This window comes from Arachis ipaensis, chromosome B04, assembly GCF_000816755.2.
Source record: "Arachis ipaensis cultivar K30076 chromosome B04, Araip1.1, whole genome shotgun sequence".
Classification (NCBI taxonomy): Eukaryota; Viridiplantae; Streptophyta; class Magnoliopsida; order Fabales; family Fabaceae; genus Arachis; species Arachis ipaensis.
In genome coordinates this window covers 78,754,903-78,765,977 of record NC_029788.2, presented here as the reverse complement: position 1 = coordinate 78,765,977, position 11,075 = coordinate 78,754,903, and positions in this window count along the sequence as shown.

The window sequence follows — 11,075 nt, the reverse complement described above, 5'->3', positions numbered from 1 at the left end:
GGGATGGCACCATATGAGGAACTGTACGGGCGAAGATGCCAATCTCCTTTATGCTGGTACGGACCAGAAGATAAAGGCTACTTAGGACCGGAGTTAGTAAGACAGACCACAGAAGATATCAAGAGGATAAGAGAAAGAATGCGCACCGCCCAAAGTCGACAAAAGAGTTATACAGATCAACGAAGAAAACCCCTCGAATTTCAGGAAGGCGATCACATATTCCTAAAAATCACCCCACCACCGGAGTAGGGAGGGCTCTTAAGGTACAAAAACTAAGCCCCCGGTACCTGGGTCCATTCCAAATCCTCCGGCGTATAGGAAAGTCGGCATACCAGCTTGCCCTACCACCAAATCTATCAAGACTACACAACATATTCCACGTGTCCCAACTCCGAAAATACCAGCACGATCCAAGCCATGTGTTGCAGCAAGAGGATGTAACACTCAAAGATGACCTGACTTTTGAACTACCGGTCATAGAGATTATAGACAGAAGCATGAAGCAACTAAGGAGCAAGACGATACAACTGGTAAAAATGGCATGGGGTAGCGGCAATTCCAGAGACTACACGTGGGAAAAAGAGGCAGACATGAGACAGAAGTTCCCGAACTTGTTTACAGGTAACAATCGTGGTGAGGATCTCCTTTTCTCCCCAACAATAGCAAATTTTAGTAAGACCCCTAAGTTATTTAAAACGACCCTTATCGACCAAGTTTAGACAGAAAATTTGGGGACAAATTCTTTTCTTACGGGGGTGATAATGTAACAACCACCCCTTCTAGAAACAAAATTAAATTCGAAGTTTGAAAATCGGTTAGGGGATAAGATTAGAATTTTGAAATTTCGGATAGGAACCTAGTAACCACCCTCAGTTTGAAATTTAAAATACCCCAACCACCCCATCCCCAAACGTATATAAATAGGGGAGCACCCATAGGTAGAAAATCACTCCTCTCAAATACTAATCCTCTCCCTTCTCTCTCTACAAAAAAAATAATATTCCGTGGGCAAACACAAGAGGCAAGCTCGAAGAAACGTTAGGAAAAAGAGTAGGAAATTATGTTTTTTTTTAAATGCTTGGCATGTGTTATGTGTGTTATGTTCTATTTTTATTTTTCTTCCATTCACGAATGTTATCATGGCATTTATTATCTTTCACTCATCCTTTATTCATGTTGATCATGTCTATCCACCATGTCATTCATATCTTCTTGAATCATTAGTATATGTCTCCTTATGATGTTCATTCAATTATTCACTATACTCATTTTGTGCTCTTTCATATGATTATATTATTAATATCCCCTTAGGGCCAAGAGTACATGCCTTCTTATACTGTCTTGTTCAACATACCATATTCTATTATATGCATATATGGAGCACATGTCCGAAGTGAGAAACCGATGATGTGGGAGGAGTTAAGCTATATTGTGGGTTTATGTCAAGTTCCATTTTGTTTCTTGGGAGACTTTAATGAGATACTAAGGTTGGAGGAAAGAAGAGGCCCTGCTAGTTTACTGGTGTCTGCAGAAGACTTTAAGGAATGGGTGCAAGATTTATAGCTAGTGGATTTACCGATAACTGATTGGAAATTCACATGGTTTTGAGGTTGTTCGTGCAGCCGTATAGATAGGGTTCTGGTCAGTGTGCAGTGGCTGGAAGATTTTCCAGATACTTGATTGAGAGGAGGACCTAGAGTGCTGTCAGACCATTTCCCGTTGATTCTAGAAGATGCAAGACTTAGTGCGTGTCCAAGACCGTTCCGAAGCTTAGACTCCTGGTTTACACATGAAGGGTTTCTGAGGATGGTGAAGGATGAGTGAAGAAACTTGGGTGACGAACAATTCACTAGTAAGCTAAAGGCATTGACGGTGCCATTGAGGAGATGGCACAAGGACAATTTTGGGGAGATGGACAACAGGATTAAGAAGTTTGAGGAAGAGATAAAGAAGATTGATGATGCCGTTAGTGCGGGTTCTTATGACGAAACTATGGAGGCTAGACAGAAGGCTCTTGTGACTTGCTGTGCGAAGTGGTATGCTAGAAAAGAGATTCATTGGAAGCAGATGTCGCGATCTCAACATGCTAGAGATATGGACAAGAACACCAGATACTTTCATAACTTAGCATCAACTAGAAGAAGGAACAACAGAATTGATTCCCTAGTAGTCAATGGCAGAGTGGTGAGGAACCAGGCCAGAATAAAAGTGGCAATTACAGGATTTTACAAAGAGTTATATCGACAGGAATATACTCCGAGGATTGGAATCCGTGATGGGTTGGTAAAGCAGATTAATAAGGAAGAGGCAGTAGAGTTAGAGGTGATGCCATTGCCTGAGGAAATACGAGAGGCTGTAACAACCACCCCTTCTAGAAACAAAATTAAAATTCAAAATTTGAAAATCAGTTATGAGATAAGCTTAGAATTTTGAATTTATGGATAGGAACCTAGTAACCACCCTCCGTTTGAAATTTAAAATATCCCAACCACCCTATCTCCAAATGTATATAAATAGGGGAGCACCCATAGGTAGAAAAATCACTCCTCTCAAACACTAATCCTCCCCCTTCTCTCTCTACAAAGAAATAATATTCTGCGGGCAAACACAAGAGGCAAGCTCAAAGAAGCGTTAGGAAAAAGAGTAGGGAATTATGTTTTTAAAATGCTTGGCATGTGTTATGTTCTATTTTTATTTTTCTTCCATTCACGAATGTTATCATGGCATTTATTATCTTTCACTCATCCTTTATTCATGTTGATCATGTCTGTCCACCATGTCATTCATGTCTTCTTAAATCATTAGTATATGTCTCCTTGTGATGTTCATTCAATTATTCACTATACTCATTTTGTGCTCTTTCATATGATTATATTATTAATATCCCCTTAGGGCCAAGAGTACATGCCTTCTTATACTGTCTTGTTCAACATACCATATTCTATTATATGCATATGTGTGATCTCTTACATTATTATATTATTATTTATAATATTTTATTCAAATATTTAATATACCTTATTCTATCTTGTGCTGTGATGTGACCTGTTATATCATTATGTCATTATTACTCTTTTAAAGTCAAGAGTACATGCTTTCTTAAATATTTTATTCAAATATTTAATATACCCTATCCTATTATGTGTATATCATTATGTTATTATTACTCCTTTAAAGTCAAGAGTACATGCTTTTTTAAATATTTTATTCAAATATTTAATATACCCTATTCTATTATGTGCATATCATTATGTCATTATTACTCCTTTAAAGTCAAGAGTACATGCTTTCTTTAATATTTTATTCAATTATTTAATATATTCTATTCTTATTATGTACACCCATATGATCGTTTACACCATTATATTATTCCTTTAGGATCGAGAATACATAATTTCTTTAATATTTTGTGCAATTATTTAAAATGCCCCCTATTTTCTGCACTTTGATAGGACCTCTTTCAATCCATGCTATTATATTACCAAGATCTTTTAATTAGAAAATCCATACACATGCTAGAGTCTCATGATTTTCATATATCGCTTTATTATCACAATTGTCCCTTTTCTTGCATGATCTCTTCTTATATGATTTTTCTCTCGTATATGTTTAAACAACCTAATTGTAAATCGAACTGAGGGAATGATCCTTTGGTAAGGGAAGGTGACCCCCAAAGACAAGATATCGATATGATCCTTCGGTAAGGGAAGGTGATCGATCGAGATGATCCTTCGATAAGGGAGGTGATCGAAAAACGTTTGGGATAAGAACCTTCGGTAAGGGAAGGTGACTATCCCATCAATTTTATATAATAATATATCTTTTTTATATGACTCTCTTCTTGTGTATGTCTAAATAACTTTGATTGTAAATTAAACTGAGGGAATGATCCTTCGGTAAGGGAAGGTGACCCCCAAAGACAAGATATCGATATGATCCTTCGGTAAGGGAAGGTGATCGATCGAGATGATCCTTCGGTAAGGGAAGGTAATCGCCAAAACGTTTGGGATAAGAACCTTCGGTAAGGGAAGGGGACTCCCACTTATACCGGTTTGAGCTCAATACCCTCCATAAAAGTTATAAATTAAGAAAGGAGAAGGCACGAATGAAAGTTTGATTTCTATGTTTTTCTTTTGGATTTAATTATGATTATGTTGATGTCACTTAAGATGTTATCCTTCTATTTTCCTATATGCTTTCCTTTTTTTTTGCACACATGTTTTACAAGAAAGATGCATATTACATGCCATGTTATACGCACGTTTTTTTAAAATCCCGCACGTGGGCTGGAGATGGATATGGAGGTGTTGCATAGCACTCCTACTGAGACGTTAGGTTCTCACTCCCTTTCTTTTCCCATACTGTCTCCAGAGGAACATGGCACAACGGATAGAGACGACGCAGTGCCCCCGAGGGTAACTTCTGAGTATGATCCCTCGAAGCACGCGTGGGTAGTTACGACCACTACTACCGTACTCCAAACTATCTACTTAGGTCGAGAGTTCGTGTAAGGAGAATCCCAGCTGCCCATCGAGTCCTAGTTCATCCCACACAACGAAACCAGATCTTCACTGCGTGAAAAGGTGTTGGAAGAAAACCCTTGGTACCTCGATTCATGAATAACTGAAGAGTCCTGATCAAGGATAGGATAGGATGCAAGTATGGGGGCCTCTTCGACGAGATTAGTTTAGGACGTAATTAGTTTCTTTTCTTGTTTTCTATAAGTATTTTGAAACGTACTCATGGTTAAGATGTTATTTCACTTTTATTCAAATTCCAACGTTTTAGTGCTACTCATCTTCCGCTCTACGCGCATTTACTCCTTCCTTGCGCAATGATTAAGTCAATCTTTTTCTTGATCAAGTGTGGCACCTTATTTAAAGACCCTCAATGATAGGATATGACTTAGGTTGTTACATTAATGGTATCAGAGCAAAGTCGATCCTAGGAGATATGACCAATGAAACCTCTTCCTATGGTTATCCATAAACAGGGGACCCATGGCAAGTCGTGGACGCCCGCGTGGATCGAGCTCGAGCTCCTCAGCCCTAGCGAAGCAGATGAAGGAGATGGCCAAGGCAATGAAGGAGCAAGCCCAAGTCACTACTCTGATGGCTCATCAACTGTCCACTGGGGACAGGGATCCCAATACTCCCAGACTGGAGGAGGGACAAACTCGTATGACTTTTGCTGATTTCAAGAAGATTGGTCCGCCTGAATTCTGTGGGGCCCTCGACCCTGATAAGGCAGAGGAATGGCTGACAGAAATGGAGAAAGTATTCACAATTTTTCCATGCACTGAGGTGCAGCAAGTGAATTACGCTACTATCATGCTCAGAGCTGATGCCAAATTCTGGTGGGATGGAGCAAGACGGTTGTTGGAGGATGCTGGAACAGATCTCAGCTGGGCCACCTTCAAGGAAGCTTTCTACAAGATGTACTTCCCCCTTTCTGCTCGAGAGTCCAAGGAGATGGAGTTTCTTCAACTGAAGCAAGATAGGATGAGTATTGCAGAGTACACAGAGAAGTTCGAGAGGCTCTGCAAATTTTTCGCAATGTATAAGGCTAATCCAGATGAAAAGTGGAAATGTATGAAGTATCAAGGAGGGCTCAGGGCAGAGATCTTAACCGCAATAGTCCCACTGGAAATCCGGGAGTTCTTCTCCCTTGTTAGCAAGTGCCAGGTGATCGAGGAATGCACCAAGAAACTAGCGTCAGAAAGAAGCGAGGCTTTCAAGAAAAGGCAGCTAAATCAAGGATCTTCTCAGCAGCTGTCGCAGAAGAAGGCCTTTCTTGGAAGACCTACAGGAAGACAATCTCAACAGGGCACGAACCGCCAGAAACCTCCCACTGACACCTCACCAAAGGCCACCGAACTCAAGGAATGTGCCTCGTGTGGAAAGCAACATAGGGGCAGGTGCCTTGCTGGGAAAAATGTCTGCTTCCGGTGTTTCCAGCCAGGGCATATCGCCAGGGAATGTCCAGCAGTTCCCCCACCCTCTGCCGATGCACCCCAACGTCAAGGACGAGTCCTTGCCCTCAGCAGCGAGGAAGCCCACCAGTTAGAAGATCGAATCGAGGGTAAGTGCACAATTAATGGAGCTCCTTTAACTATCCTATACGATACAGGTGCTTCTCATTTATATCTCTCTCTGCTACTAGTAGAATCAGTTTATGCATGACCAAACTACCATATGTCCTACTAGTGACCCCCCCAGCCGGTAAGAGTGTCGAAACTCAGCAGGTTTGTCAGAGGGTTTGCATCCTCATTTCAGATAGATCATACCTTGCTGACCTAGTGTGCCTCCCTTTAGTAGGATTAGACATCATCCTAGGAATGGATTGGCTCAACGAAAACCGAGTCCTGTTAGATTGTTTTGAGAGAAAAGTCATCTTCCCTTCTCAATCCATACGAGACACACGTGATCTTCCAAGATCCTCCGAAGACACAAGTACGAGGCAAGAATATGCTTTGCTAAATTCGGTAAAAGCAGATTCTCATCGAGAGTTCTGTGAGATACCAGTAGTACAAGACTTTTCAGATGTCTTTCCCGAAGATATACCCTCGTTTCCCCCAACACGAGAGGTTGAGTTCTCCATAGAACTGATGCCTGGGACAGGGCCAATCTCCATAGCCCCTTACCGGATGGCTCCATTGGAGCTCACTGAACTGAAGAACCAATTAGAGGAGCTGCTGCAAAAAGGATTCATCCGACCAAGTGCCTCTCCCTGGGGAGCTCCAGTATTGTATGTGAAGAAAAAGGACGGCAGCATGCGTCTCTGCGTGGACTATAGGCAACTTAACAAAATCACGGTGAAGAACAAGTATCCTCTCCCAAGAATAGATGACTTGATGGACCAACTACAAGGTGCAACAGTGTTCTCAAAAATCGACCTGAGATCAGGGGTATTGCAACCCCTTGGCATCCCGGAGTGGAAATGGGAGGACATATCAATGGATTTCGTCATGGGACTACCTCGTACTCAAGCAGGGCGTGACGCTATATGGGCCATCGTGGACCGGCTTACAAAGACTGCCCACTTTCTACCAGTTAAGGCGACCGACTCATTGGAAAGACTAGCCACGCTATATATCAAAGAGATCGTAAGGTTACATGGGGTACCAACAACCATAGTCTCGGACAGAGACCCAAGATTCACCTCGAGGTTTTGGAACGCACTGCAGAAGGCATTCGGGACAAAATTGTGCCTGAGCACGTCATACCACCCGGAAACAGATGGACAAACGGAGAGGACCATCCAGACGTTGGAAGACATGTTATAAGCTTGTGTCCTGGACAGACCAGGAAAGTGGGAGAGTCACTTACCACTTATCGAGTTTACTTATAACAACAGTTACCATGGTAGCATCGGGATGGCACCATATGAGGCACTGTACGGGCGAAGATGCCAATCTCCTTTATGCTGGTACGGACCAGAAGATAAAGGCTACTTAGGACCGGAGTTAGTAAGACAGACCACAGAAGATATCAAGAGGATAAGAGAAAGAATGCGCACCGCCCAAAGTCGACAAAAGAGTTATACAGATTAACGAAGAAAACCCCTCAAATTTCAGGAAGGCGATCACGTATTCCTAAAAATCACCCCCACCACCGGAGTAGGGAGGGCTCTTAAGGTACAAAAACTAAGCCCCCGGTACCTGGGTCCATTCCAAATCCTCCGGCGTATAGGAAAGTCGGCATACCAGCTTGCCCTACCACCAAATCTATCAAGACTACACAACATATTCCACGTGTCCCAACTCTGAAAATACCAGCACGATCCAAGCCATGTGTTGCAGCAAGAGGATGTAACACTCAAAGATGACCTAACTTTTGAACTACCAGTCATAGAGATTGTAGACAGAAGCATGAAGCAACTAAGGAGCAAGACGATACAACTGGTAAAAATGGCATGGGGTAGCGGCAATTCCAGAGACTACACGTGGGAAAAAGAGGCAGACATGAGACAGAAGTTCCCGAACTTGTTTACAGGTAACAATCGTGATGAGGATTTCCTTTTCTCCCCAACAATAGGAAATTTCAGTAAGACCCCTAAGTTATTTAAAACGACCCTTATCGACCAAGTTTAGACAGAAAATTTGGGGACAAATTCTTTTCTTAGGGGGTGATAATGTAACAACCACCCCTTCTAGAAACAAAATTAAATTCGAAGTTTGAAAATCGGTATATTAATATTCCCTTAGGGCCGAGAGTACATGCCTTCTTATACTGTTTTGTTCAACATACCATATTCTATTATATGCATATGTGTGATCTCTTACATTATTATATTATTATTTATAATATTTTATTCAAATATTTAATATACCTTATTCTATCTTGTGCATCTATGTGACCTGTTATATCATTATGTCATTATTACTCTTTTAAAGTCAAGAGTACATGCTTTCTTAAATATTTTATTCAAATATTTAATATACCCTATTCTATTATGTGCATATCATTATGTCATTATTACTCTTTTAAAGTCAAGAGTACATGCTTTCTTAAATATTTTATTCAAATATTTAATATACTCTATTCTTATTATGTACACCCATATGATCGTTTACACCATTATAATATTCCTTTAGGATCGAGAATACATAATTTCTTTAATATTTTGTGCAATTATTTAAAATGCCCCCTATTTTCTGCACTTTGATAGGACCTCTTTCAATCCATGCTATTATATTACCAAGATCTTTTAATTAGAAAATCCATACACATGCTAGAGTCTCATGATTTTCATATATCGCTTTATTATCACAATTGTCCCTTTTCTTGCATGATCTCTTCTTATATGATTTTTCTCTCGTATATGTTTAAACAACCTAATTGTAAATCGAACTGAGAGAATGATCCTTCGGTAAGGGAAGGTGACCCCCAAAGACAAGATATCGATATGATCCTTCGGTAAGGGAAGGTGATCGAAAAACGTTTGGGATAAGAACCTTCGGTAAGGGAAGGTGACTATCCCATCAATTTTATATAATAATATATCTTTTTTATATGACTCTCTTCTTGTGTATGTCTAAATAAACTTGATTGTAAATTAAACTGAGGGAATGATCCTTCGGTAAGGGAAGGTGACCCCCAAAGACAAGATATCGATATGATCCTTCGGTAAGGAAAGGTGATCGATCGAGATGATCCTTCGGTAAGGGAAGGTGATCGCCAAAACGTTTGGGATAAGAACCTTCGGTAAGGGAAGGGGACTCCCGCTTATACCGGTTTGAGCTCAATACCCTCCATAAAAGTTATAAATTAAGAAAGGAGAAGGCATGAATGAAAGTTTGATTTCTATGTTTTTCTTTTAGATTTAATTATGATTATGTTGATGTCACTTAAGATATTATCCTTCTATTTTCTTATATGATTTCCTTTTTTTTTGCACACATGTTTTACAAGAAAGATGTATATTACATGCCATGTTATACGCACGTTTTTTTAAAATCCCGCACGTGGGCTGGAGATGGATATGGAGGTGTTGCATAGCACTCCTACTGAGACGTTAGGTTCTCACTCCCTTTCTTTTCCCATACTGTCTCCAAAGGAACATGGCACAGCGGATAAAGATGACGCAGTGCCCCCCGAGGGTAACTTCTGAGTATGATCCCTCGAAGCACGCGTGGGTAGTTACGACCACTACTACCGTACTCCAAACTATCTACTTAGGTCGAGAGTTTGTGGAAGGAGAATCCCAGCTGCCCATCGAGTCCTAGTTCATCCCACACAACGAAACCAGATCTTCACTGCGCGAAAAGGTGTTGGAAGAAAACCCTTGGTACCTCGATTCATGAATAACTGAAGAGTCCTGATCAAGGATAGGATAGGATGCAAGTATGGGGGCCTCTTCGACGAGATTAGTTTAGGACGTAATTAGTTTCTTTTCTTGTTTTCTATAAGTATTTTGAAACGTACTCATGGTTAAGATGTTATTTCACTTTTATTCAAATTCCAACGTTTTAGTGCTACTCATCTTCCGCTCTACGCGCATTTACTCCTTCTTTGCGCAATGATTAAGTCAATCTTTTTCTTGATAAAGTGTGGCACCTTATTTAAAGACCCTTAAAGATAGGATATGACTTAGGTCGTTACAAAAGGCACCAAGAAAATAAAGAAAACCATCTTGATAATAGTAGAAATTTGTATAACTACTAAATAGACTGAATTATATTAACTCTGTATAAAAAAACTTTGATTAATATAGTGTTAATAGTACTCTTATTTTCTTCTTAAAATTGCATCATCGTAGAAAAATTATAATAAATTTAGAAAAATAATGCTTATTAAATGTTATAAATGTGACAAATAATTGAAAACATTAAAATATGTAAACGGAACCTATTAGAAATCAAACACATGCACGAAGTAAAACATTGGCACTTTACAATTTACATAGTATATGATTCAGGATTGTTCAATACAACATTTTATGAATCATGCAATACAAAGAAATTTAAATGTTTTTAAAGTTTCAAAGTAACACTTATTCAAATGGATAATATGATATTCGAGAAGTATAGAAAATTTTCAAACGAGACTTGGTCATTCTTGCACATTGTCAACATTCTTGCACATTTTCAACAAAACCAATGCGCCACAATATTAGCAACTTGTGTTGCACAAATAAACAAAACACGATAACATATACATACATTTCAACGAGTTAGTTCCTTAAACACACAAGAAAACAATAGCACAAGAAAACGACCCTATGTTGACGAGGTAAACATATTGCGACTATAAAAGCAACTAAGATGAAAGAATGTTTTAAATTAACGTGCAACTGGGCAAATAGTATTATTTGAGAAGATGGAACCATTTGTAATATTCATCATCGTAGCTGTCTCAATATTCGCCTGTGTTTTAATGTTGAGTCTATTGTGCCGAGCAGTAGGAGCAAGTTTCGGATCTGATGGTGGTTGTTTTATTCATCGCAATAACCATCATCATCATATTCATGGTGGTATTGTAGCGGGTGGGATTATTGGGGTCGATGCTGGTGCTACTGGAGCTGGGGGTGGATGCGGTGGTGGCGGTGGCGGTGGCGGTGGCGGTGGAGGAGGA